Source organism: Ambystoma mexicanum, unplaced genomic scaffold (genome assembly GCF_040938575.1).
Source record: "Ambystoma mexicanum isolate Mex_15411 unplaced genomic scaffold, UKY_AmexF1_1 Mex_scaf1, whole genome shotgun sequence".
NCBI classification, from domain to species: Eukaryota; Metazoa; Chordata; class Amphibia; order Caudata; family Ambystomatidae; genus Ambystoma; species Ambystoma mexicanum.
The window spans coordinates 3700121-3727884 of record NW_027182324.1 but is presented as its reverse complement, the minus strand read 5'-3'; the positions used below and the strand labels follow the sequence as shown (position 1 = coordinate 3727884).

General features: G+C 41.1%; 9 non-coding genes across 9 annotated transcripts; 2 read left to right on the top strand and 7 right to left on the bottom strand.

Moving 5' to 3' along the window:
• Positions 1–1123: 1123 nt before the first annotated feature.
• Positions 1124–1197, bottom strand: TRNAT-AGU (transfer RNA threonine (anticodon AGU)). Its single transcript has one exon. It is a non-coding gene; the product is annotated as a tRNA-Thr (tRNA).
• Positions 1198–5323: 4126 nt separating this feature from the next.
• TRNAT-AGU (transfer RNA threonine (anticodon AGU)) lies at positions 5324–5397 on the bottom strand. The gene has a single exon. It is a non-coding gene; the product is annotated as a tRNA-Thr (tRNA).
• A 3287-nt stretch (positions 5398–8684) lies between these two features.
• TRNAT-AGU (transfer RNA threonine (anticodon AGU)) lies at positions 8685–8758 on the bottom strand. The gene has a single exon. It is a non-coding gene; the product is annotated as a tRNA-Thr (tRNA).
• A 1606-nt stretch (positions 8759–10364) lies between these two features.
• Positions 10365–10438, bottom strand: TRNAT-AGU (transfer RNA threonine (anticodon AGU)). Its single transcript has one exon. It is a non-coding gene; the product is annotated as a tRNA-Thr (tRNA).
• A 2446-nt stretch (positions 10439–12884) lies between these two features.
• TRNAT-AGU (transfer RNA threonine (anticodon AGU)) lies at positions 12885–12958 on the bottom strand. The gene has a single exon. It is a non-coding gene; the product is annotated as a tRNA-Thr (tRNA).
• Positions 12959–15404: 2446 nt separating this feature from the next.
• Positions 15405–15478, bottom strand: TRNAT-AGU (transfer RNA threonine (anticodon AGU)). The gene has a single exon. It is a non-coding gene; the product is annotated as a tRNA-Thr (tRNA).
• A 2977-nt stretch (positions 15479–18455) lies between these two features.
• Positions 18456–18528, top strand: TRNAK-UUU (transfer RNA lysine (anticodon UUU)). The gene has a single exon. It is a non-coding gene; the product is annotated as a tRNA-Lys (tRNA).
• A 3598-nt stretch (positions 18529–22126) lies between these two features.
• On the bottom strand, positions 22127–22200 carry TRNAT-AGU (transfer RNA threonine (anticodon AGU)). The gene has a single exon. It is a non-coding gene; the product is annotated as a tRNA-Thr (tRNA).
• A 457-nt stretch (positions 22201–22657) lies between these two features.
• Positions 22658–22730, top strand: TRNAK-UUU (transfer RNA lysine (anticodon UUU)). Its single transcript has one exon. It is a non-coding gene; the product is annotated as a tRNA-Lys (tRNA).
• Positions 22731–27764: the final 5034 nt, after the last annotated feature.

Sequence of the window (27764 nt, the reverse complement as noted above, 5' to 3'; positions counted from 1 at the left end):
ATCAGACTTTTAATCTGAGGGTCCAGGGTTCAAGTCCCTGTTCAGGCGTACCTTTGCTTCTTTTACAAAAAATTAAGCAGGAAATATGAATTGCTCATTCTAATATGTGCTATTTCTGATGGCATCGCAACCTTGGGCAATATGACTCTAAGGTAGTGGAGTCCAGAGTTCTTGGATGCTTTGCCAACATATCAAGCCTGACTGTGCTTCTAAATAGCATGAAATAGCAATCTTTGTACAAAGTTTTAATATTGGGGAGACAGATTGGTCGAAAAAAAGCAGACAGGCGCTGCTGAGATTCTAACTCAGGATCTCCTGTTTACTAGACAGGCGCTTTAACCAACTAAGCCACAGCACCTTTTTTGCATCTGGTCTCCTTTCCTTCCTCGTGTAATCATTTAGAAGTGAAATCCACTTTTTTAAGGCTGGGCTTCTGTTGCAATATAACTTTTCAAAATGTTTTCCAATTGACTGAAACTCCATTGCACAAAACGAGCATGTCATTAATCGTCGATTTAGAGTGGACTGCATTGCCCAGTGTGTGCATTGAGGAGCACATGTTCGTATTTACTGGGGAGCAAGTTTGCACTCATGAATGTGGCAAAACATTCAAATCCGTAAGTGGGTGAACATTAAAGTCCTAGATGCTGCAAATCTCTATATCTGGATACGGAATGACTGAAAAAAGTTATGTCTCCAGTGTCAAAATGTGTGTAATGCACTAGTAATTCATTTCCTTTATTGACCAGTGAGGTAGCCATGTATGGAGGTGCTGTAGAGTGAAAATCAAGTTTCAAATGGCAGTGATCCATGTGCCTGGATAGCTCAGTCGGTAGAGCATCAGACTTTTAATCTGAGGGTCCAGGGTTCAAGTCCCTGTTCAGGCGTACCTTTGCTTCTTTTACAAAAAATTAAGCAGGAAATATGAATTGCTCATTCTAATATGTGCTATTTCTGATGGCATCGCAACCTTGGGCAATATGACTCTAAGGTAGTGGAGTCCAGAGTTCTTGGATGCTTTGCCAACATATGAAGCCTGACTGTGCTTCTAAATAGCATGAAATAGCAATCTTTGTACAAAGTTTTAATATTGGGGAGACAGATTGGTCGAAAAAAAGCAGACAGGCGCTGCTGAGATTCGAACTCAGGATCTCCTGTTTACTAGACAGGCGCTTTAACCAACTAAGCCACAGCACCTTTTTTGCATCTGGTCTCCTTTCCTTCCTCATGTAATCATTTAGAAGTGAAATCCACTTTTTTAAGGCTGGGCTTCTGTTGCAATATAACTTTTCAAAATGTTTTCCAATTGACTGAAACTCCATTGCACAAAACAAGCATGTCATTAATCGTCGATTTAGAGTGGACTGCATTGCCCAGTGTGTGCATTGAGGAGCACATGTTCGTCTTTACTGGGGAGCAAGTTTGCACTCATGAATGTGGCAAAACATTCAAATCCGTAAGTGGGTGAACATTAAAGTCCTAGATGCTGCAAATCTCTATATCTGGATACGGAATGACTGAAAAAAGTTATGTCTCCAGTGTCGAAATGTGTGTAATGCACTAGTAATTCATTTCCTTTATTGACCAGTGAGGTAGCCATGTATGGAGGTGCTGTAGAGTGAAAATCAAGTTTCAAATGGGCAGTGATCCATGTGTCTGGATAGCTCAGTCGGTAGAGCATCAGACTTTTAATCTGAGGGTCCAGGGTTCAAGTCCCTGTTCAGGCGTACCTTTGCTTCTTTTAGAAAAAATTAAGCAGGAAATATGAATTGCTCATTCTAATATGTGCTGTTTCTGATGGCATCGCAACCTTGGGCAATATGACTCTAAGGTAGTGGAGTCCAGAGTTCTTGGATGCTTTGCCAACATTTCAAGCCTGACTGTGCTTCTAAATAGCATGAAATAGCAATCTTTGTACAAAGTTTTAATATTGGGGAGACAGATTGGTCGAAAAAAAAGCAGACAGGCGCTGCTGAGATTCGAACTCAGTATCTCCTGTTTACTAGACAGGCGCTTTAACCAACTAAGCCACAGCCCCTTTTTTGCATCTGGTCTCCTTTCCTTCCTCATGTAATCAATCAGAAGTGAAATCCACTTTTTTAAGGCTGGGCTTCTGTTGCAATATAACTTTTCAAAATGTTTTCCAATTGACTGAAACTCCATTGCACAAAACGAGCATGTCATTAATCGTCGATTTAGAGTGGACTGCATTGCCCAGTGTGTGCATTGAGGAGCACATGTTCGTCTTTACTGGGGAGCAAGTTTGCACTCATGAATGTGGCAAAACATTCAAATCCGTAAGTGGGTGAACATTAAAGTCCTAGATGCTGCAAATCTCTATATCTGGATACGGAATGACTGAAAAAAGTTATGTCTCCAGTGTCAAAATGTGTGTAATGCACTAGTAATTCATTTCCTTTATTGACCAGTGAGGTAGCCATGTATGGAGGTGCTGTAGAGTGAAAATCAAGTTTCAAATGGGCAGTGATCCCTGTGCCTGGATAGCTCAGTCGGTAGAGCATCAGACTTTTAATCTGAGGGTCCAGGGTTCAAGTCCCTGTTCAGGCGTACCTTTGCTTCTTTTACAAAAAATTAAGCAGGAAATATGAATTGCTCATTCTAATATGTGCTATTTCTGATGGCATCGCAACCTTGGGCAATATGACTCTAAGGTAGTGGAGTCCAGAGTTCTTGGATGCTTTGCCAACATATCAAGCCTGACTGTGCTTCTAAATAGCATGAAATAGCAATCTTTGTACAAAGTTTTAATATTGGGGAGACAGATTGGTCGAAAAAAAGCAGACAGGCGCTGCTGAGATTCTAACTCAGGATCTCCTGTTTACTAGACAGGCGCTTTAACCAACTAAGCCATAGCACCTTTTTTGCATCTGGTCTCCTTTCCTTCCTCGTGTAATCATTTAGAAGTGAAATCCACTTTTTTAAGGCTGGGCTTCTGTTGCAATATAACTTTTCAAAATGTTTTCCAATTGACTGAAACTCCATTGCACAAAACGAGCATGTCATTAATCGTCGATTTAGAGTGGACTGCATTGCCCAGTGTGTGCATTGAGGAGCACATGTTCGTATTTACTGGGGAGCAAGTTTGCACTCATGAATGTGGCAAAACATTCAAATCCGTAAGTGGGTGAACATTAAAGTCCTAGATGCTGCAAATCTCTATATCTGGATACGGAATGACTGAAAAAAGTTATGTCTCCAGTGTCAAAATGTGTGTAATGCACTAGTAATTCATTTCCTTTATTGACCAGTGAGGTAGCCATGTATGGAGGTGCTGTAGAGTGAAAATCAAGTTTCAAATGGCAGTGATTCATGTGCATGGATAGCTCAGTCGGTAGAGCATCAGACTTTTAATCTGAGGGTCCAGGGTTCAAGTCCCTGTTCAGGCGTACCTTTGCTTCTTTTACAAAAAATTAAGCAGGAAATATGAATTGCTCATTCTAATATGTGCTATTTCTGATGGCATCGCAACCTTGGGCAATATGACTCTAAGGTAGTGGAGTCCAGAGTTCTTGGATGCTTTGCCAACATATCAAGCCTGACTGTGCTTCTAAATAGCATGAAATAGCAATCTTTGTACAAAGTTTTAATATTGGGGAGACAGATTGGTCGAAAAAAAGCAGACAGGCGCTGCTGAGATTCTAACTCAGGATCTCCTGTTTACTAGACAGGCGCTTTAACCAACTAAGCCACAGCACCTTTTTTGCATCTGGTCTCCTTTCCTTCCTCATGTAATCATTTAGAAGTGAAATCCACTTTTTTAAGGCTGGGCTTCTGTTGCAATATAACTTTTCAAAATGTTTTCCAATTGACTGAAACTCCATTGCACAAAACGAGCATGTCATTAATCGTCGATTTAGAGTGGACTGCATTGCCCAGTGTGTGCATTGAGGAGCACATGTTCGTATTTACTGGGGAGCAAGTTTGCACTCATGAATGTGGCAAAACATTCAAATCCGTAAGTGGGTGAACATTAAAGTCCTAGATGCTGCAAATCTCTATATCTGGATACGGAATGACTGAAAAAAGTTATGTCTCCAGTGTCGAAATGTGTGTAATGCACTAGTAATTCATTTCCTTTATTGACCAGTGAGGTAGCCATGTATGGAGGTGCTGTAGAGTGAAAATCAAGTTTCAAATGGGCAGTGATCCCTGTGCCTGGATAGCTCAGTCGGTAGAGCATCAGACTTTTAATCTGAGGGTCCAGGGTTCAAGTCCCTGTTCAGGCGTACCTTTGCTTCTTTTACAAAAAATTAAGCAGGAAATATGAATTGCTCATTCTAATATGTGCTGTTTCTGATGGCATCGCAACCTTGGGCAATATGACTCTAAGGTAGTGGAGTCCAGAGTTCTTGGATGCTTTGCCAACATTTCAAGCCTGACTGTGCTTCTAAATAGCATGAAATAGCAATCTTTGTACAAAGTTTTAATATTGGGGAGACAGATTGGTCGAAAAAAAAGCAGACAGGCGCTGCTGAGATTCGAACTCAGGATCTCCTGTTTACTAGACAGGCGCTTTAACCAACTAAGCCACAGCCCCTTTTTTGCATCTGGTCTCCTTTCCTTCCTCATGTAATCAATCAGAAGTGAAATCCACTTTTTTAAGGCTGGGCTTCTGTTGCAATATAACTTTTCAAAATGTTTTCCAATTGACTGAAACTCCATTGCACAAAACGAGCATGTCATTAATCGTCGATTTAGAGTGGACTGCATTGCCCAGTGTGTGCATTGAGGAGCACATGTTCGTCTTTACTGGGGAGCAAGTTTGCACTCATGAATGTGGCAAAACATTCAAATCCGTAAGTGGGTGAACATTAAAGTCCTAGATGCTGCAAATCTCTATATCTGGATACGGAATGACTGAAAAAAGTTATGTCTCCAGTGTCAAAATGTGTGTAATGCACTAGTAATTCATTTCCTTTATTGACCAGTGAGGTAGCCATGTATGGAGGTGCTGTAGAGTGAAAATCAAGTTTCAAATGGCAGTGATCCATGTGCCTGGATAGCTCAGTCGGTAGAGCATCAGACTTTTAATCTGAGGGTCCAGGGTTCAAGTCCCTGTTCAGGCGTACCTTTGCTTCTTTTACAAAAAATTAAGCAGGAAATATGAATTGCTCATTCTAATATGTGCTATTTCTGATGGCATCGCAACCTTGGGCAATATGACTCTAAGGTAGTGGAGTCCAGAGTTCTTGGATGCTTTGCCAACATATGAAGCCTGACTGTGCTTCTAAATAGCATGAAATAGCAATCTTTGTACAAAGTTTTAATATTGGGGAGACAGATTGGTCGAAAAAAAGCAGACAGGCGCTGCTGAGATTCGAACTCAGGATCTCCTGTTTACTAGACAGGCGCTTTAACCAACTAAGCCACAGCACCTTTTTTGCATCTGGTCTCCTTTCCTTCCTCATGTAATCATTTAGAAGTGAAATCCACTTTTTTAAGGCTGGGCTTCTGTTGCAATATAACTTTTCAAAATGTTTTCCAATTGACTGAAACTCCATTGCACAAAACAAGCATGTCATTAATCGTCGATTTAGAGTGGACTGCATTGCCCAGTGTGTGCATTGAGGAGCACATGTTCGTCTTTACTGGGGAGCAAGTTTGCACTCATGAATGTGGCAAAACATTCAAATCCGTAAGTGGGTGAACATTAAAGTCCTAGATGCTGCAAATCTCTATATCTGGATACGGAATGACTGAAAAAAGTTATGTCTCCAGTGTCGAAATGTGTGTAATGCACTAGTAATTCATTTCCTTTATTGACCAGTGAGGTAGCCATGTATGGAGGTGCTGTAGAGTGAAAATCAAGTTTCAAATGGGCAGTGATCCATGTGTCTGGATAGCTCAGTCGGTAGAGCATCAGACTTTTAATCTGAGGGTCCAGGGTTCAAGTCCCTGTTCAGGCGTACCTTTGCTTCTTTTAGAAAAAATTAAGCAGGAAATATGAATTGCTCATTCTAATATGTGCTGTTTCTGATGGCATCGCAACCTTGGGCAATATGACTCTAAGGTAGTGGAGTCCAGAGTTCTTGGATGCTTTGCCAACATTTCAAGCCTGACTGTGCTTCTAAATAGCATGAAATAGCAATCTTTGTACAAAGTTTTAATATTGGGGAGACAGATTGGTCGAAAAAAAAGCAGACAGGCGCTGCTGAGATTCGAACTCAGTATCTCCTGTTTACTAGACAGGCGCTTTAACCAACTAAGCCACAGCCCCTTTTTTGCATCTGGTCTCCTTTCCTTCCTCATGTAATCAATCAGAAGTGAAATCCACTTTTTTAAGGCTGGGCTTCTGTTGCAATATAACTTTTCAAAATGTTTTCCAATTGACTGAAACTCCATTGCACAAAACGAGCATGTCATTAATCGTCGATTTAGAGTGGACTGCATTGCCCAGTGTGTGCATTGAGGAGCACATGTTCGTCTTTACTGGGGAGCAAGTTTGCACTCATGAATGTGGCAAAACATTCAAATCCGTAAGTGGGTGAACATTAAAGTCCTAGATGCTGCAAATCTCTATATCTGGATACGGAATGACTGAAAAAAGTTATGTCTCCAGTGTCAAAATGTGTGTAATGCACTAGTAATTCATTTCCTTTATTGACCAGTGAGGTAGCCATGTATGGAGGTGCTGTAGAGTGAAAATCAAGTTTCAAATGGGCAGTGATCCCTGTGCCTGGATAGCTCAGTCGGTAGAGCATCAGACTTTTAATCTGAGGGTCCAGGGTTCAAGTCCCTGTTCAGGCGTACCTTTGCTTCTTTTACAAAAAATTAAGCAGGAAATATGAATTGCTCATTCTAATATGTGCTATTTCTGATGGCATCGCAACCTTGGGCAATATGACTCTAAGGTAGTGGAGTCCAGAGTTCTTGGATGCTTTGCCAACATATCAAGCCTGACTGTGCTTCTAAATAGCATGAAATAGCAATCTTTGTACAAAGTTTTAATATTGGGGAGACAGATTGGTCGAAAAAAAGCAGACAGGCGCTGCTGAGATTCTAACTCAGGATCTCCTGTTTACTAGACAGGCGCTTTAACCAACTAAGCCATAGCACCTTTTTTGCATCTGGTCTCCTTTCCTTCCTCGTGTAATCATTTAGAAGTGAAATCCACTTTTTTAAGGCTGGGCTTCTGTTGCAATATAACTTTTCAAAATGTTTTCCAATTGACTGAAACTCCATTGCACAAAACGAGCATGTCATTAATCGTCGATTTAGAGTGGACTGCATTGCCCAGTGTGTGCATTGAGGAGCACATGTTCGTATTTACTGGGGAGCAAGTTTGCACTCATGAATGTGGCAAAACATTCAAATCCGTAAGTGGGTGAACATTAAAGTCCTAGATGCTGCAAATCTCTATATCTGGATACGGAATGACTGAAAAAAGTTATGTCTCCAGTGTCAAAATGTGTGTAATGCACTAGTAATTCATTTCCTTTATTGACCAGTGAGGTAGCCATGTATGGAGGTGCTGTAGAGTGAAAATCAAGTTTCAAATGGCAGTGATTCATGTGCATGGATAGCTCAGTCGGTAGAGCATCAGACTTTTAATCTGAGGGTCCAGGGTTCAAGTCCCTGTTCAGGCGTACCTTTGCTTCTTTTACAAAAAATTAAGCAGGAAATATGAATTGCTCATTCTAATATGTGCTATTTCTGATGGCATCGCAACCTTGGGCAATATGACTCTAAGGTAGTGGAGTCCAGAGTTCTTGGATGCTTTGCCAACATATCAAGCCTGACTGTGCTTCTAAATAGCATGAAATAGCAATCTTTGTACAAAGTTTTAATATTGGGGAGACAGATTGGTCGAAAAAAAGCAGACAGGCGCTGCTGAGATTCTAACTCAGGATCTCCTGTTTACTAGACAGGCGCTTTAACCAACTAAGCCACAGCACCTTTTTTGCATCTGGTCTCCTTTCCTTCCTCATGTAATCATTTAGAAGTGAAATCCACTTTTTTAAGGCTGGGCTTCTGTTGCAATATAACTTTTCAAAATGTTTTCCAATTGACTGAAACTCCATTGCACAAAACGAGCATGTCATTAATCGTCGATTTAGAGTGGACTGCATTGCCCAGTGTGTGCATTGAGGAGCACATGTTCGTATTTACTGGGGAGCAAGTTTGCACTCATGAATGTGGCAAAACATTCAAATCCGTAAGTGGGTGAACATTAAAGTCCTAGATGCTGCAAATCTCTATATCTGGATACGGAATGACTGAAAAAAGTTATGTCTCCAGTGTCGAAATGTGTGTAATGCACTAGTAATTCATTTCCTTTATTGACCAGTGAGGTAGCCATGTATGGAGGTGCTGTAGAGTGAAAATCAAGTTTCAAATGGGCAGTGATCCCTGTGCCTGGATAGCTCAGTCGGTAGAGCATCAGACTTTTAATCTGAGGGTCCAGGGTTCAAGTCCCTGTTCAGGCGTACCTTTGCTTCTTTTACAAAAAATTAAGCAGGAAATATGAATTGCTCATTCTAATATGTGCTGTTTCTGATGGCATCGCAACCTTGGGCAATATGACTCTAAGGTAGTGGAGTCCAGAGTTCTTGGATGCTTTGCCAACATTTCAAGCCTGACTGTGCTTCTAAATAGCATGAAATAGCAATCTTTGTACAAAGTTTTAATATTGGGGAGACAGATTGGTCGAAAAAAAAGCAGACAGGCGCTGCTGAGATTCGAACTCAGGATCTCCTGTTTACTAGACAGGCGCTTTAACCAACTAAGCCACAGCACCTTTTTTGCATCTGGTCTCCTTTCCTTCCTCATGTAATCAATCAGAAGTGAAATCCACTTTTTTAAGGCTGGGCTTCTGTTGCAATATAACTTTTCAAAATGTTTTCCAATTGACTGAAACTCCATTGCACAAAACGAGCATGTCATTAATCGTCGATTTAGAGTGGACTGCATTGCCCAGTGTGTGCATTGAGGAGCACATGTTCGTCTTTACTGGGGAGCAAGTTTGCACTCATGAATGTGGCAAAACATTCAAATCCGTAAGTGGGTGAACATTAAAGTCCTAGATGCTGCAAATCTCTATATCTGGATACGGAATGACTGAAAAAAGTTATGTCTCCAGTGTCAAAATGTGTGTAATGCACTAGTAATTCATTTCCTTTATTGACCAGTGAGGTTGCCATGTATGGAGGTGCTGTAGAGTGAAAATCAAGTTTCAAATGGGCAGTGATCCCTGTGCCTGGATAGCTCAGTCGGTAGAGCATCAGACTTTTAATCTGAGGGTCCAGGGTTCAAGTCCCTGTTCAGGCGTACCTTTGCTTCTTTTACAAAAAATTAAGCAGGAAATATGAATTGCTCATTCTAATATGTGCTGTTTCTGATGGCATCGCAACCTTGGGCAATATGACTCTAAGGTAGTGGAGTCCAGAGTTCTTGGATGCTTTGCCAACATTTCAAGCCTGACTGTGCTTCTAAATAGCATGAAATAGCAATCTTTGTACAAAGTTTTAATATTGGGGAGACAGATTGGTCGAAAAAAAAGCAGACAGGCGCTGCTGAGATTCGAACTCAGGATCTCCTGTTTACTAGACAGGCGCTTTAACCAACTAAGCCACAGCCCCTTTTTTGCATCTGGTCTCCTTTCCTTCCTCATGTAATCAATCAGAAGTGAAATCCACTTTTTTAAGGCTGGGCTTCTGTTGCAATATAACTTTTCAAAATGTTTTCCAATTGACTGAAACTCCATTGCACAAAACGAGCATGTCATTAATCGTCGATTTAGAGTGGACTGCATTGCCCAGTGTGTGCATTGAGGAGCACATGTTCGTATTTACTGGGGAGCAAGTTTGCACTCATGAATGTGGCAAAACATTCAAATCCGTAAGTGGGTGAACATTAAAGTCCTAGATGCTGCAAATCTCTATATCTGGATACGGAATGACTGAAAAAAGTTATGTCTCCAGTGTCAAAATGTGTGTAATGCACTAGTAATTCATTTCCTTTATTGACCAGTGAGGTAGCCATGTATGGAGGTGCTGTAGAGTGAAAATCAAGTTTCAAATGGCAGTGATCCATGTGCCTGGATAGCTCAGTCGGTAGAGCATCAGACTTTTAATCTGAGGGTCCAGGGTTCAAGTCCCTGTTCAGGCGTACCTTTGCTTCTTTTACAAAAAATTAAGCAGGAAATATGAATTGCTCATTCTAATATGTGCTATTTCTGATGGCATCGCAACCTTGGGCAATATGACTCTAAGGTAGTGGAGTCCAGAGTTCTTGGATGCTTTGCCAACATATGAAGCCTGACTGTGCTTCTAAATAGCATGAAATAGCAATCTTTGTACAAAGTTTTAATATTGGGGAGACAGATTGGTCGAAAAAAAGCAGACAGGCGCTGCTGAGATTCGAACTCAGGATCTCCTGTTTACTAGACAGGCGCTTTAACCAACTAAGCCACAGCACCTTTTTTGCATCTGGTCTCCTTTCCTTCCTCATGTAATCATTTAGAAGTGAAATCCACTTTTTTAAGGCTGGGCTTCTGTTGCAATATAACTTTTCAAAATGTTTTCCAATTGACTGAAACTCCATTGCACAAAACAAGCATGTCATTAATCGTCGATTTAGAGTGGACTGCATTGCCCAGTGTGTGCATTGAGGAGCACATGTTCGTCTTTACTGGGGAGCAAGTTTGCACTCATGAATGTGGCAAAACATTCAAATCCGTAAGTGGGTGAACATTAAAGTCCTAGATGCTGCAAATCTCTATATCTGGATACGGAATGACTGAAAAAAGTTATGTCTCCAGTGTCGAAATGTGTGTAATGCACTAGTAATTCATTTCCTTTATTGACCAGTGAGGTAGCCATGTATGGAGGTGCTGTAGAGTGAAAATCAAGTTTCAAATGGGCAGTGATCCCTGTGCCTGGATAGCTCAGTCGGTAGAGCATCAGACTTTTAATCTGAGGGTCCAGGGTTCAAGTCCCTGTTCAGGCGTACCTTTGCTTCTTTTACAAAAAATTAAGCAGGAAATATGAATTGCTCATTCTAATATGTGCTGTTTCTGATGGCATCGCAACCTTGGGCAATATGACTCTAAGGTAGTGGAGTCCAGAGTTCTTGGATGCTTTGCCAACATTTCAAGCCTGACTGTGCTTCTAAATAGCATGAAATAGCAATCTTTGTACAAAGTTTTAATATTGGGGAGACAGATTGGTCGAAAAAAAAGCAGACAGTCGCTGCTGAGATTCGAACTCAGGATCTCCTGTTTACTAGACAGGCGCTTTAACCAACTAAGCCACAGCCCCTTTTTTGCATCTGGTCTCCTTTCCTTCCTCATGTAATCAATCAGAAGTGAAATCCACTTTTTTAAGGCTGGGCTTCTGTTGCAATATAACTTTTCAAAATGTTTTCCAATTGACTGAAACTCCATTGCACAAAACGAGCATGTCATTAATCGTCGATTTAGAGTGGACTGCATTGCCCAGTGTGTGCATTGAGGAGCACATGTTCGTCTTTACTGGGGAGCAAGTTTGCACTCATGAATGTGGCAAAACATTCAAATCCGTAAGTGGGTGAACATTAAAGTCCTAGATGCTGCAAATCTCTATATCTGGATACGGAATGACTGAAAAAAGTTATGTCTCCAGTGTCAAAATGTGTGTAATGCACTAGTAATTCATTTCCTTTATTGACCAGTGAGGTAGCCATGTATGGAGGTGCTGTAGAGTGAAAATCAAGTTTCAAATGGGCAGTGATCCCTGTGCCTGGATAGCTCAGTCGGTAGAGCATCAGACTTTTAATCTGAGGGTCCAGGGTTCAAGTCCCTGTTCAGGCGTACCTTTGCTTCTTTTACAAAAAATTAAGCAGGAAATATGAATTGCTCATTCTAATATGTGCTATTTCTGATGGCATCGCAACCTTGGGCAATATGACTCTAAGGTAGTGGAGTCCAGAGTTCTTGGATGCTTTGCCAACATATCAAGCCTGACTGTGCTTCTAAATAGCATGAAATAGCAATCTTTGTACAAAGTTTTAATATTGGGGAGACAGATTGGTCGAAAAAAAGCAGACAGGCGCTGCTGAGATTCTAACTCAGGATCTCCTGTTTACTAGACAGGCGCTTTAACCAACTAAGCCACAGCACCTTTTTTGCATCTGGTCTCCTTTCCTTCCTCGTGTAATCATTTAGAAGTGAAATCCACTTTTTTAAGGCTGGGCTTCTGTTGCAATATAACTTTTCAAAATGTTTTCCAATTGACTGAAACTCCATTGCACAAAACGAGCATGTCATTAATCGTCGATTTAGAGTGGACTGCATTGCCCAGTGTGTGCATTGAGGAGCACATGTTCGTATTTACTGGGGAGCAAGTTTGCACTCATGAATGTGGCAAAACATTCAAATCCGTAAGTGGGTGAACATTAAAGTCCTAGATGCTGCAAATCTCTATATCTGGATACGGAATGACTGAAAAAAGTTATGTCTCCAGTGTCAAAATGTGTGTAATGCACTAGTAATTCATTTCCGTTATTGACCAGTGAGGTAGCCATGTATGGAGGTGCTGTAGAGTGAAAATCAAGTTTCAAATGGCAGTGATCCATGTGCCTGGATAGCTCAGTCGGTAGAGCATCAGACTTTTAATCTGAGGGTCCAGGGTTCAAGTCCCTGTTCAGGCGTACCTTTGCTTCTTTTACAAAAAATTAAGCAGGAAATATGAATTGCTCATTCTAATATGTGCTATTTCTGATGGCATCGCAACCTTGGGCAATATGACTCTAAGGTAGTGGAGTCCAGAGTTCTTGGATGCTTTGCCAACATATGAAGCCTGACTGTGCTTCTAAATAGCATGAAATAGCAATCTTTGTACAAAGTTTTAATATTGGGGAGACAGATTGGTCGAAAAAAAGCAGACAGGCGCTGCTGAGATTCGAACTCAGGATCTCCTGTTTACTAGACAGGCGCTTTAACCAACTAAGCCACAGCACCTTTTTTGCATCTGGTCTCCTTTCCTTCCTCATGTAATCATTTAGAAGTGAAATCCACTTTTTTAAGGCTGGGCTTCTGTTGCAATATAACTTTTCAAAATGTTTTCCAATTGACTGAAACTCCATTGCACAAAACAAGCATGTCATTAATCGTCGATTTAGAGTGGACTGCATTGCCCAGTGTGTGCATTGAGGAGCACATGTTCGTCTTTACTGGGGAGCAAGTTTGCACTCATGAATGTGGCAAAACATTCAAATCCGTAAGTGGGTGAACATTAAAGTCCTAGATGCTGCAAATCTCTATATCTGGATACGGAATGACTGAAAAAAGTTATGTCTCCAGTGTCGAAATGTGTGTAATGCACTAGTAATTCATTTCCTTTATTGACCAGTGAGGTAGCCATGTATGGAGGTGCTGTAGAGTGAAAATCAAGTTTCAAATGGGCAGTGATCCCTGTGCCTGGATAGCTCAGTCGGTAGAGCATCAGACTTTTAATCTGAGGGTCCAGGGTTCAAGTCCCTGTTCAGGCGTACCTTTGCTTCTTTTACAAAAAATTAAGCAGGAAATATGAATTGCTCATTCTAATATGTGCTGTTTCTGATGGCATCGCAACCTTGGGCAATATGACTCTAAGGTAGTGGAGTCCAGAGTTCTTGGATGCTTTGCCAACATTTCAAGCCTGACTGTGCTTCTAAATAGCATGAAATAGCAATCTTTGTACAAAGTTTTAATATTGGGGAGACAGATTGGTCGAAAAAAAAGCAGACAGTCGCTGCTGAGATTCGAACTCAGGATCTCCTGTTTACTAGACAGGCGCTTTAACCAACTAAGCCACAGCCCCTTTTTTGCATCTGGTCTCCTTTCCTTCCTCATGTAATCAATCAGAAGTGAAATCCACTTTTTTAAGGCTGGGCTTCTGTTGCAATATAACTTTTCAAAATGTTTTCCAATTGACTGAAACTCCATTGCACAAAACGAGCATGTCATTAATCGTCGATTTAGAGTGGACTGCATTGCCCAGTGTGTGCATTGAGGAGCACATGTTCGTCTTTACTGGGGAGCAAGTTTGCACTCATGAATGTGGCAAAACATTCAAATCCGTAAGTGGGTGAACATTAAAGTCCTAGATGCTGCAAATCTCTATATCTGGATACGGAATGACTGAAAAAAGTTATGTCTCCAGTGTCAAAATGTGTGTAATGCACTAGTAATTCATTTCCTTTATTGACCAGTGAGGTAGCCATGTATGGAGGTGCTGTAGAGTGAAAATCAAGTTTCAAATGGGCAGTGATCCCTGTGCCTGGATAGCTCAGTCGGTAGAGCATCAGACTTTTAATCTGAGGGTCCAGGGTTCAAGTCCCTGTTCAGGCGTACCTTTGCTTCTTTTACAAAAAATTAAGCAGGAAATATGAATTGCTCATTCTAATATGTGCTATTTCTGATGGCATCGCAACCTTGGGCAATATGACTCTAAGGTAGTGGAGTCCAGAGTTCTTGGATGCTTTGCCAACATATCAAGCCTGACTGTGCTTCTAAATAGCATGAAATAGCAATCTTTGTACAAAGTTTTAATATTGGGGAGACAGATTGGTCGAAAAAAAGCAGACAGGCGCTGCTGAGATTCTAACTCAGGATCTCCTGTTTACTAGACAGGCGCTTTAACCAACTAAGCCACAGCACCTTTTTTGCATCTGGTCTCCTTTCCTTCCTCGTGTAATCATTTAGAAGTGAAATCCACTTTTTTAAGGCTGGGCTTCTGTTGCAATATAACTTTTCAAAATGTTTTCCAATTGACTGAAACTCCATTGCACAAAACGAGCATGTCATTAATCGTCGATTTAGAGTGGACTGCATTGCCCAGTGTGTGCATTGAGGAGCACATGTTCGTATTTACTGGGGAGCAAGTTTGCACTCATGAATGTGGCAAAACATTCAAATCCGTAAGTGGGTGAACATTAAAGTCCTAGATGCTGCAAATCTCTATATCTGGATACGGAATGACTGAAAAAAGTTATGTCTCCAGTGTCAAAATGTGTGTAATGCACTAGTAATTCATTTCCGTTATTGACCAGTGAGGTAGCCATGTATGGAGGTGCTGTAGAGTGAAAATCAAGTTTCAAATGGCAGTGATCCATGTGCCTGGATAGCTCAGTCGGTAGAGCATCAGACTTTTAATCTGAGGGTCCAGGGTTCAAGTCCCTGTTCAGGCGTACCTTTGCTTCTTTTACAAAAAATTAAGCAGGAAATATGAATTGCTCATTCTAATATGTGCTATTTCTGATGGCATCGCAACCTTGGGCAATATGACTCTAAGGTAGTGGAGTCCAGAGTTCTTGGATGCTTTGCCAACATATGAAGCCTGACTGTGCTTCTAAATAGCATGAAATAGCAATCTTTGTACAAAGTTTTAATATTGGGGAGACAGATTGGTCGAAAAAAAGCAGACAGGCGCTGCTGAGATTCGAACTCAGGATCTCCTGTTTACTAGACAGGCGCTTTAACCAACTAAGCCACAGCACCTTTTTTGCATCTGGTCTCCTTTCCTTCCTCATGTAATCATTTAGAAGTGAAATCCACTTTTTTAAGGCTGGGCTTCTGTTGCAATATAACTTTTCAAAATGTTTTCCAATTGACTGAAACTCCATTGCACAAAACAAGCATGTCATTAATCGTCGATTTAGAGTGGACTGCATTGCCCAGTGTGTGCATTGAGGAGCACATGTTCGTCTTTACTGGGGAGCAAGTTTGCACTCATGAATGTGGCAAAACATTCAAATCCGTAAGTGGGTGAACATTAAAGTCCTAGATGCTGCAAATCTCTATATCTGGATACGGAATGACTGAAAAAAGTTATGTCTCCAGTGTCGAAATGTGTGTAATGCACTAGTAATTCATTTCCTTTATTGACCAGTGAGGTAGCCATGTATGGAGGTGCTGTAGAGTGAAAATCAAGTTTCAAATGGGCAGTGATCCCTGTGCCTGGATAGCTCAGTCGGTAGAGCATCAGACTTTTAATCTGAGGGTCCAGGGTTCAAGTCCCTGTTCAGGCGTACCTTTGCTTCTTTTAGAAAAAATTAAGCAGGAAATATGAATTGCTCATTCTAATATGTGCTGTTTCTGATGGCATCGCAACCTTGGGCAATATGACTCTAAGGTAGTGGAGTCCAGAGTTCTTGGATGCTTTGCCAACATTTCAAGCCTGACTGTGCTTCTAAATAGCATGAAATAGCAATCTTTGTACAAAGTTTTAATATTGGGGAGACAGATTGGTCGAAAAAAAAGCAGACAGGCGCTGCTGAGATTCGAACTCAGTATCTCCTGTTTACTAGACAGGCGCTTTAACCAACTAAGCCACAGCCCCTTTTTTGCATCTGGTCTCCTTTCCTTCCTCATGTAATCAATCAGAAGTGAAATCCACTTTTTTAAGGCTGGGCTTCTGTTGCAATATAACTTTTCAAAATGTTTTCCAATTGACTGAAACTCCATTGCACAAAACGAGCATGTCATTAATCGTCGATTTAGAGTGGACTGCATTGCCCAGTGTGTGCATTGAGGAGCACATGTTCGTCTTTACTGGGGAGCAAGTTTGCACTCATGAATGTGGCAAAACATTCAAATCCGTAAGTGGGTGAACATTAAAGTCCTAGATGCTGCAAATCTCTATATCTGGATACGGAATGACTGAAAAAAGTTATGTCTCCAGTGTCAAAATGTGTGTAATGCACTAGTAATTCATTTCCTTTATTGACCAGTGAGGTAGCCATGTATGGAGGTGCTGTAGAGTGAAAATCAAGTTTCAAATGGGCAGTGATCCCTGTGCCTGGATAGCTCAGTCGGTAGAGCATCAGACTTTTAATCTGAGGGTCCAGGGTTCAAGTCCCTGTTCAGGCGTACCTTTGCTTCTTTTACAAAAAATTAAGCAGGAAATATGAATTGCTCATTCTAATATGTGCTATTTCTGATGGCATCGCAACCTTGGGCAATATGACTCTAAGGTAGTGGAGTCCAGAGTTCTTGGATGCTTTGCCAACATATCAAGCCTGACTGTGCTTCTAAATAGCATGAAATAGCAATCTTTGTACAAAGTTTTAATATTGGGGAGACAGATTGGTCGAAAAAAAGCAGACAGGCGCTGCTGAGATTCTAACTCAGGATCTCCTGTTTACTAGACAGGCGCTTTAACCAACTAAGCCATAGCACCTTTTTTGCATCTGGTCTCCTTTCCTTCCTCGTGTAATCATTTAGAAGTGAAATCCACTTTTTTAAGGCTGGGCTTCTGTTGCAATATAACTTTTCAAAATGTTTTCCAATTGACTGAAACTCCATTGCACAAAACGAGCATGTCATTAATCGTCGATTTAGAGTGGACTGCATTGCCCAGTGTGTGCATTGAGGAGCACATGTTCGTATTTACTGGGGAGCAAGTTTGCACTCATGAATGTGGCAAAACATTCAAATCCGTAAGTGGGTGAACATTAAAGTCCTAGATGCTGCAAATCTCTATATCTGGATACGGAATGACTGAAAAAAGTTATGTCTCCAGTGTCAAAATGTGTGTAATGCACTAGTAATTCATTTCCTTTATTGACCAGTGAGGTAGCCATGTATGGAGGTGCTGTAGAGTGAAAATCAAGTTTCAAATGGCAGTGATTCATGTGCATGGATAGCTCAGTCGGTAGAGCATCAGACTTTTAATCTGAGGGTCCAGGGTTCAAGTCCCTGTTCAGGCGTACCTTTGCTTCTTTTACAAAAAATTAAGCAGGAAATATGAATTGCTCATTCTAATATGTGCTATTTCTGATGGCATCGCAACCTTGGGCAATATGACTCTAAGGTAGTGGAGTCCAGAGTTCTTGGATGCTTTGCCAACATATCAAGCCTGACTGTGCTTCTAAATAGCATGAAATAGCAATCTTTGTACAAAGTTTTAATATTGGGGAGACAGATTGGTCGAAAAAAAGCAGACAGGCGCTGCTGAGATTCTAACTCAGGATCTCCTGTTTACTAGACAGGCGCTTTAACCAACTAAGCCACAGCACCTTTTTTGCATCTGGTCTCCTTTCCTTCCTCATGTAATCATTTAGAAGTGAAATCCACTTTTTTAAGGCTGGGCTTCTGTTGCAATATAACTTTTCAAAATGTTTTCCAATTGACTGAAACTCCATTGCACAAAACGAGCATGTCATTAATCGTCGATTTAGAGTGGACTGCATTGCCCAGTGTGTGCATTGAGGAGCACATGTTCGTATTTACTGGGGAGCAAGTTTGCACTCATGAATGTGGCAAAACATTCAAATCCGTAAGTGGGTGAACATTAAAGTCCTAGATGCTGCAAATCTCTATATCTGGATACGGAATGACTGAAAAAAGTTATGTCTCCAGTGTCGAAATGTGTGTAATGCACTAGTAATTCATTTCCTTTATTGACCAGTGAGGTAGCCATGTATGGAGGTGCTGTAGAGTGAAAATCAAGTTTCAAATGGGCAGTGATCCCTGTGCCTGGATAGCTCAGTCGGTAGAGCATCAGACTTTTAATCTGAGGGTCCAGGGTTCAAGTCCCTGTTCAGGCATACCTTTGCTTCTTTTACAAAAAATTAAGCAGGAAATATGAATTGCTCATTCTAATATGTGCTGTTTCTGATGGCATCGCAACCTTGGGCAATATGACTCTAAGGTAGTGGAGTCCAGAGTTCTTGGATGCTTTGCCAACATTTCAAGCCTGACTGTGCTTCTAAATAGCATGAAATAGCAATCTTTGTACAAAGTTTTAATATTGGGGAGACAGATTGGTCGAAAAAAAAGCAGACAGGCGCTGCTGAGATTCGAACTCAGGATCTCCTGTTTACTAGACAGGCGCTTTAACCAACTAAGCCACAGCCCCTTTTTTGCATCTGGTCTCCTTTCCTTCCTCATGTAATCAATCAGAAGTGAAATCCACTTTTTTAAGGCTGGGCTTCTGTTGCAATATAACTTTTCAAAATGTTTTCCAATTGACTGAAACTCCATTGCACAAAACGAGCATGTCATTAATCGTCGATTTAGAGTGGACTGCATTGCCCAGTGTGTGCATTGAGGAGCACATGTTCGTCTTTACTGGGGAGCAAGTTTGCACTCATGAATGTGGCAAAACATTCAAATCCGTAAGTGGGTGAACATTAAAGTCCTAGATGCTGCAAATCTCTATATCTGGATACGGAATGACTGAAAAAAGTTATGTCTCCAGTGTCAAAATGTGTGTAATGCACTAGTAATTCATTTCCTTTATTGACCAGTGAGGTAGCCATGTATGGAGGTGCTGTAGAGTGAAAATCAAGTTTCAAATGGGCAGTGATCCCTGTGCCTGGATAGCTCAGTCGGTAGAGCATCAGACTTTTAATCTGAGGGTCCAGGGTTCAAGTCCCTGTTCAGGCGTACCTTTGCTTCTTTTACAAAAAATTAAGCAGGAAATATGAATTGCTCATTCTAATATGTGCTGTTTCTGATGGCATCGCAACCTTGGGCAATATGACTCTAAGGTAGTGGAGTCCAGAGTTCTTGGATGCTTTGCCAACATTTCAAGCCTGACTGTGCTTCTAAATAGCATGAAATAGCAATCTTTGTACAAAGTTTTAATATTGGGGAGACAGATTGGTCGAAAAAAAAGCAGACAGGCGCTGCTGAGATTCGAACTCAGGATCTCCTGTTTACTAGACAGGCGCTTTAACCAACTAAGCCACAGCCCCTTTTTTGCATCTGGTCTCCTTTCCTTCCTCATGTAATCAATCAGAAGTGAAATCCACTTTTTTAAGGCTGGGCTTCTGTTGCAATATAACTTTTCAAAATGTTTTCCAATTGACTGAAACTCCATTGCACAAAACGAGCATGTCATTAATCGTCGATTTAGAGTGGACTGCATTGCCCAGTGTGTGCATTGAGGAGCACATGTTCGTCTTTACTGGGGAGCAAGTTTGCACTCATGAATGTGGCAAAACCTTCAAATCCGTAAGTGGGTGAACATTAAAGTCCTAGATGCTGCAAATCTCTATATCTGGATACGGAATGACTGAAAAAAGTTATGTCTCCAGTGTCGAAATGTGTGTAATGCACTAGTAATTCATTTCCTTTATTGACCAGTGAGGTAGCCATGTATGGAGGTGCTGTAGAGTGAAAATCAAGTTTCAAATGGGCAGTGATCCCTGTGCCTGGATAGCTCAGTCGGTAGAGCATCAGACTTTTAATCTGAGGGTCCAGGGTTCAAGTCCCTGTTCAGGCGTACCTTTGCTTCTTTTACAAAAAATTAAGCAGGAAATATGAATTGCTCATTCTAATATGTGCTGTTTCTGATGGCATCGCAACCTTGGGCAATATGACTCTAAGGTAGTGGAGTCCAGAGTTCTTGGATGCTTTGCCAACATTTCAAGCCTGACTGTGCTTCTAAATAGCATGAAATAGCAATCTTTGTACAAAGTTTTAATATTGGGGAGACAGATTGGTCGAAAAAAAAGCAGACAGGCGCTGCTGAGATTCGAACTCAGGATCTCCTGTTTACTAGACAGGCGCTTTAACCAACTAAGCCACAGCCCCTTTTTTGCATCTGGTCTCCTTTCCTTCCTCATGTAATCAATCAGAAGTGAAATCCACTTTTTTAAGGCTGGGCTTCTGTTGCAATATAACTTTTCAAAATGTTTTCCAATTGACTGAAACTCCATTGCACAAAACGAGCATGTCATTAATCGTCGATTTAGAGTGGACTGCATTGCCCAGTGTGTGCATTGAGGAGCACATGTTCGTCTTTACTGGGGAGCAAGTTTGCACTCATGAATGTGGCAAAACATTCAAATCCGTAAGTGGGTGAACATTAAAGTCCTAGATGCTGCAAATCTCTATATCTGGATACGGAATGACTGAAAAAAGTTATGTCTCCAGTGTCAAAATGTGTGTAATGCACTAGTAATTCATTTCCTTTATTGACCAGTGAGGTAGCCATGTATGGAGGTGCTGTAGAGTGAAAATCAAGTTTCAAATGGGCAGTGATCCCTGTGCCTGTATAGCTCAGTCGGTAGAGCATCAGACTTTTAATCTGAGGGTCCAGGGTTCAAGTCCCTGTTCAGGCGTACCTTTGCTTCTTTTACAAAAAATTAAGCAGGAAATATGAATTGCTCATTCTAATATGTGCTATTTCTGATGGCATCGCAACCTTGGGCAATATGACTCTAAGGTAGTGGAGTCCAGAGTTCTTGGATGCTTTGCCAACATATCAAGCCTGACTGTGCTTCTAAATAGCATGAAATAGCAATCTTTGTACAAAGTTTTAATATTGGGGAGACAGATTGGTCGAAAAAAAGCAGACAGGCGCTGCTGAGATTCTAACTCAGGATCTCCTGTTTACTAGACAAGCGCTTTAACCAACTAAGCCACAGCACCTTTTTTGCATCTGGTCTCCTTTCCTTCCTCGTGTAATCATTTAGAAGTGAAATCCACTTTTTTAAGGCTGGGCTTCTGTTGCAATATAACTTTTCAAAATGTTTTCCAATTGACTGAAACTCCATTGCACAAAACGAGCATGTCATTAATCGTCGATTTAGAGTGGACTGCATTGCCCAGTGTGTGCATTGAGGAGCACATGTTCGTATTTACTGGGGAGCAAGTTTGCACTCATGAATGTGGCAAAACATTCAAATCCGTAAGTGGGTGAACATTAAAGTCCTAGATGCTGCAAATCTCTATATCTGGATACGGAATGACTGAAAAAAGTTATGTCTCCAGTGTCAAAATGTGTGTAATGCACTAGTAATTCATTTCCTTTATTGACCAGTGAGGTAGCCATGTATGGAGGTGCTGTAGAGTGAAAATCAAGTTTCAAATGGCAGTGATCCATGTGCCTGGATAGCTCAGTCGGTAGAGCATCAGACTTTTAATCTGAGGGTCCAGGGTTCAAGTCCCTGTTCAGGCGTACCTTTGCTTCTTTTACAAAAAATTAAGCAGGAAATATGAATTGCTCATTCTAATATGTGCTATTTCTGATGGCATCGCAACCTTGGGCAATATGACTCTAAGGTAGTGGAGTCCAGAGTTCTTGGATGCTTTGCCAACATATGAAGCCTGACTGTGCTTCTAAATAGCATGAAATAGCAATCTTTGTACAAAGTTTTAATATTGGGGAGACAGATTGGTCGAAAAAAAGCAGACAGGCGCTGCTGAGATTCGAACTCAGGATCTCCTGTTTACTAGACAGGCGCTTTAACCAACTAAGCCACAGCACCTTTTTTGCATCTGGTCTCCTTTCCTTCCTCATGTAATCATTTAGAAGTGAAATCCACTTTTTTAAGGCTGGGCTTCTGTTGCAATATAACTTTTCAAAATGTTTTCCAATTGACTGAAACTCCATTGCACAAAACAAGCATGTCATTAATCGTCGATTTAGAGTGGACTGCATTGCCCAGTGTGTGCATTGAGGAGCACATGTTCGTCTTTACTGGGGAGCAAGTTTGCACTCATGAATGTGGCAAAACATTCAAATCCGTAAGTGGGTGAACATTAAAGTCCTAGATGCTGCAAATCTCTATATCTGGATACGGAATGACTGAAAAAAGTTATGTCTCCAGTGTCGAAATGTGTGTAATGCACTAGTAATTCATTTCCTTTATTGACCAGTGAGGTAGCCATGTATGGAGGTGCTGTAGAGTGAAAATCAAGTTTCAAATGGGCAGTGATCCCTGTGCCTGGATAGCTCAGTCGGTAGAGCATCAGACTTTTAATCTGAGGGTCCAGGGTTCAAGTCCCTGTTCAGGCATACCTTTGCTTCTTTTACAAAAAATTAAGCAGGAAATATGAATTGCTCATTCTAATATGTGCTGTTTCTGATGGCATCGCAACCTTGGGCAATATGACTCTAAGGTAGTGGAGTCCAGAGTTCTTGGATGCTTTGCCAACATTTCAAGCCTGACTGTGCTTCTAAATAGCATGAAATAGCAATCTTTGTACAAAGTTTTAATATTGGGGAGACAGATTGGTCGAAAAAAAAGCAGACAGGCGCTGCTGAGATTCGAACTCAGGATCTCCTGTTTACTAGACAGGCGCTTTAACCAACTAATCCACAGCCCCTTTTTTGCATCTGGTCTCCTTTCCTTCCTCATGTAATCAATCAGAAGTGAAATCCACTTTTTTAAGGCTGGGCTTCTGTTGCAATATAACTTTTCAAAATGTTTTCCAATTGACTGAAACTCCATTGCACAAAACGAGCATGTCATTAATCGTCGATTTAGAGTGGACTGCATTGCCCAGTGTGTGCATTGAGGAGCACATGTTCGTCTTTACTGGGGAGCAAGTTTGCACTCATGAATGTGGCAAAACATTCAAATCCGTAAGTGGGTGAACATTAAAGTCCTAGATGCTGCAAATCTCTATATCTGGATACGGAATGACTGAAAAAAGTTATGTCTCCAGTGTCGAAATGTGTGTAATGCACTAGTAATTCATTTCCTTTATTGACCAGTGAGGTAGCCATGTATGGAGGTGCTGTAGAGTGAAAATCAAGTTTCAAATGGGCAGTGATCCCTGTGCCTGGATAGCTCAGTCGGTAGAGCATCAGACTTTTAATCTGAGGGTCCAGGGTTCAAGTCCCTGTTCAGGCGTACCTTTGCTTCTTTTACAAAAAATTAAGCAGGAAATATGAATTGCTCATTCTAATATGTGCTGTTTCTGATGGCATCGCAACCTTGGGCAATATGACTCTAAGGTAGTGGAGTCCAGAGTTCTTGGATGCTTTGCCAACATTTCAAGCCTGACTGTGCTTCTAAATAGCATGAAATAGCAATCTTTGTACAAAGTTTTAATATTGGGGAGACAGATTGGTCGAAAAAAAAGCAGACAGGCGCTGCTGAGATTCGAACTCAGGATCTCCTGTTTACTAGACAGGCGCTTTAACCAACTAAGCCACAGCCCCTTTTTTGCATCTGGTCTCCTTTCCTTCCTCATGTAATCAATCAGAAGTGAAATCCACTTTTTTAAGGCTGGGCTTCTGTTGCAATATAACTTTTCAAAATGTTTTCCAATTGACTGAAACTCCATTGCACAAAACGAGCATGTCATTAATCGTCGATTTAGAGTGGACTGCATTGCCCAGTGTGTGCATTGAGGAGCACATGTTCGTCTTTACTGGGGAGCAAGTTTGCACTCATGAATGTGGCAAAACATTCAAATCCGTAAGTGGGTGAACATTAAAGTCCTAGATGCTGCAAATCTCTATATCTGGATACGGAATGACTGAAAAAAGTTATGTCTCCAGTGTCAAAATGTGTGTAATGCACTAGTAATTCATTTCCTTTATTGACCAGTGAGGTAGCCATGTATGGAGGTGCTGTAGAGTGAAAATCAAGTTTCAAATGGGCAGTGATCCCTGTGCCTGTATAGCTCAGTCGGTAGAGCATCAGACTTTTAATCTGAGGGTCCAGGGTTCAAGTCCCTGTTCAGGCGTACCTTTGCTTCTTTTACAAAAAATTAAGCAGGAAATATGAATTGCTCATTCTAATATGTGCTATTTCTGATGGCATCGCAACCTTGGGCAATATGACTCTAAGGTAGTGGAGTCCAGAGTTCTTGGATGCTTTGCCAACATATCAAGCCTGACTGTGCTTCTAAATAGCATGAAATAGCAATCTTTGTACAAAGTTTTAATATTGGGGAGACAGATTGGTCGAAAAAAAGCAGACAGGCGCTGCTGAGATTCTAACTCAGGATCTCCTGTTTACTAGACAGGCGCTTTAACCAACTAAGCCACAGCACCTTTTTTGCATCTGGTCTCCTTTCCTTCCTCGTGTAATCATTTAGAAGTGAAATCCACTTTTTTAAGGCTGGGCTTCTGTTGCAATATAACTTTTCAAAATGTTTTCCAATTGACTGAAACTCCATTGCACAAAACAAGCATGTCATTAATCGTCGATTTAGAGTGGACTGCATTGCCCAGTGTGTGCATTGAGGAGCACATGTTCGTCTTTACTGGGGAGCAAGTTTGCACTCATGAATGTGGCAAAACATTCAAATCCGTAAGTGGGTGAACATTAAAGTCCTAGATGCTGCAAATCTCTATATCTGGATACGGAATGACTGAAAAAAGTTATGTCTCCAGTGTCGAAATGTGTGTAATGCACTAGTAATTCATTTCGTTTATTGACCAGTGAGGTAGCCATGTATGGAGGTGCTGTAGAGTGAAAATCAAGTTTCAAATGGGCAGTGATCCCTGTGCCTGGATAGCTCAGTCGGTAGAGCATCAGACTTTTAATCTGAGGGTCCAGGGTTCAAGTCCCTGTTCAGGCGTACCTTTGCTTCTTTTACAAAAAATTAAGCAGGAAATATGAATTGCTCATTCTAATATGTGCTGTTTCTGATGGCATCGCAACCTTGGGCAATATGACTCTAAGGTAGTGGAGTCCAGAGTTCTTGGATGCTTTGCCAACATTTCAAGCCTGACTGTGCTTCTAAATAGCATGAAATAGCAATCTTTGTACAAAGTTTTAATATTGGGGAGACAGATTGGTCGAAAAAAAAGCAGACAGGCGCTGCTGAGATTCGAACTCAGGATCTCCTGTTTACTAGACAGGCGCTTTAACCAACTAAGCCACAGCCCCTTTTTTGCATCTGGTCTCCTTTCCTTCCTCATGTAATCAATCAGAAGTGAAATCCACTTTTTTAAGGCTGGGCTTCTGTTGCAATATAACTTTTCAAAATGTTTTCCAATTGACTGAAACTCCATTGCACAAAACGAGCATGTCATTAATCGTCGATTTAGAGTGGACTGCATTGCCCAGTGTGTGCATTGAGGAGCACATGTTCGTCTTTACTGGGGAGCAAGTTTGCACTCATGAATGTGGCAAAACATTCAAATCCGTAAGTGGGTGAACATTAAAGTCCTAGATGCTGCAAATCTCTATATCTGGATACGGAATGACTGAAAAAAGTTATGTCTCCAGTGTCAAAATGTGTGTAATGCACTAGTAATTCATTTCCTTTATTGACCAGTGAGGTAGCCATGTATGGAGGTGCTGTAGAGTGAAAATCAAGTTTCAAATGGGCAGTGATCCCTGTGCCTGTATAGCTCAGTCGGTAGAGCATCAGACTTTTAATCTGAGGGTCCAGGGTTCAAGTCCCTGTTCAGGCGTACCTTTGCTTCTTTTACAAAAAATTAAGCAGGAAATATGAATTGCTCATTCTAATATGTGCTATTTCTGATGGCATCGCAACCTTGGGCAATATGACTCTAAGGTAGTGGAGTCCAGAGTTCTTGGATGCTTTGCCAACATATCAAGCCTGACTGTGCTTCTAAATAGCATGAAATAGCAATCTTTGTACAAAGTTTTAATATTGGGGAGACAGATTGGTCGAAAAAAAGCAGACAGGCGCTGCTGAGATTCTAACTCAGGATCTCCTGTTTACTAGACAGGCGCTTTAACCAACTAAGCCACAGCACCTTTTTTGCATCTGGTCTCCTTTCCTTCCTCGTGTAATCATTTAGAAGTGAAATCCACTTTTTTAAGGCTGGGCTTCTGTTGCAATATAACTTTTCAAAATGTTTTCCAATTGACTGAAACTCCATTGCACAAAACGAGCATGTCATTAATCGTCGATTTAGAGTGGACTGCATTGCCCAGTGTGTGCATTGAGGAGCACATGTTCGTATTTACTGGGGAGCAAGTTTGCACTCATGAATGTGGCAAAACATTCAAATCCGTAAGTGGGTGAACATTAAAGTCCTAGATGCTGCAAATCTCTATATCTGGATACGGAATGACTGAAAAAAGTTATGTCTCCAGTGTCAAAATGTGTGTAATGCACTAGTAATTCATTTCCTTTATTGACCAGTGAGGTAGCCATGTATGGAGGTGCTGTAGAGTGAAAATCAAGTTTCAAATGGCAGTGATCCATGTGCATGGATAGCTCAGTCGGTAGAGCATCAGACTTTTAATCTGAGGGTCCAGGGTTCAAGTCCCTGTTCAGGCGTACCTTTGCTTCTTTTACAAAAAATTAAGCAGGAAATATGAATTGCTCATTCTAATATGTGCTATTTCTGATGGCATCGCAACCTTGGGCAATATGACTCTAAGGTAGTGGAGTCCAGAGTTCTTGGATGCTTTGCCAACATATCTAGCCTGACTGTGCTTCTAAATAGCATGAAATAGCAATCTTTGTACAAAGTTTTAATATTGGGGAGACAGATTGGTCGAAAAAAAGCAGACAGGCGCTGCTGAGATTCTAACTCAGGATCTCCTGTTTACTAGACAGGCGCTTTAACCAACTAAGCCACAGCACCTTTTTTGCATCTGGTCTCCTTTCCTTCCTCATGTAATCATTTAGAAGTGAAATCCACTTTTTTAAGGCTGGGCTTCTGTTGCAATATAACTTTTCAAAATGTTTTCCAATTGACTGAAACTCCATTGCACAAAACGAGCATGTCATTAATCGTCGATTTAGAGTGGACTGCATTGCCCAGTGTGTGCATTGAGGAGCACATGTTCGTATTTACTGGGGAGCAAGTTTGCACTCATGAATGTGGCAAAACATTCAAATCCGTAAGTGGGTGAACATTAAAGTCCTAGATGCTGCAAATCTCTATATCTGGATACGGAATGACTGAAAAAAGTTATGTCTCCAGTGTCAAAATGTGTGTAATGCACTAGTAATTCATTTCCTTTATTGACCAGTGAGGTAGCCATGTATGGAGGTGCTGTAGAGTGAAAATCAAGTTTCAAATGGCAGTGATCCATGTGCCTGGATAGCTCAGTCGGTAGAGCATCAGACTTTTAATCTGAGGGTCCAGGGTTCAAGTCCCTGT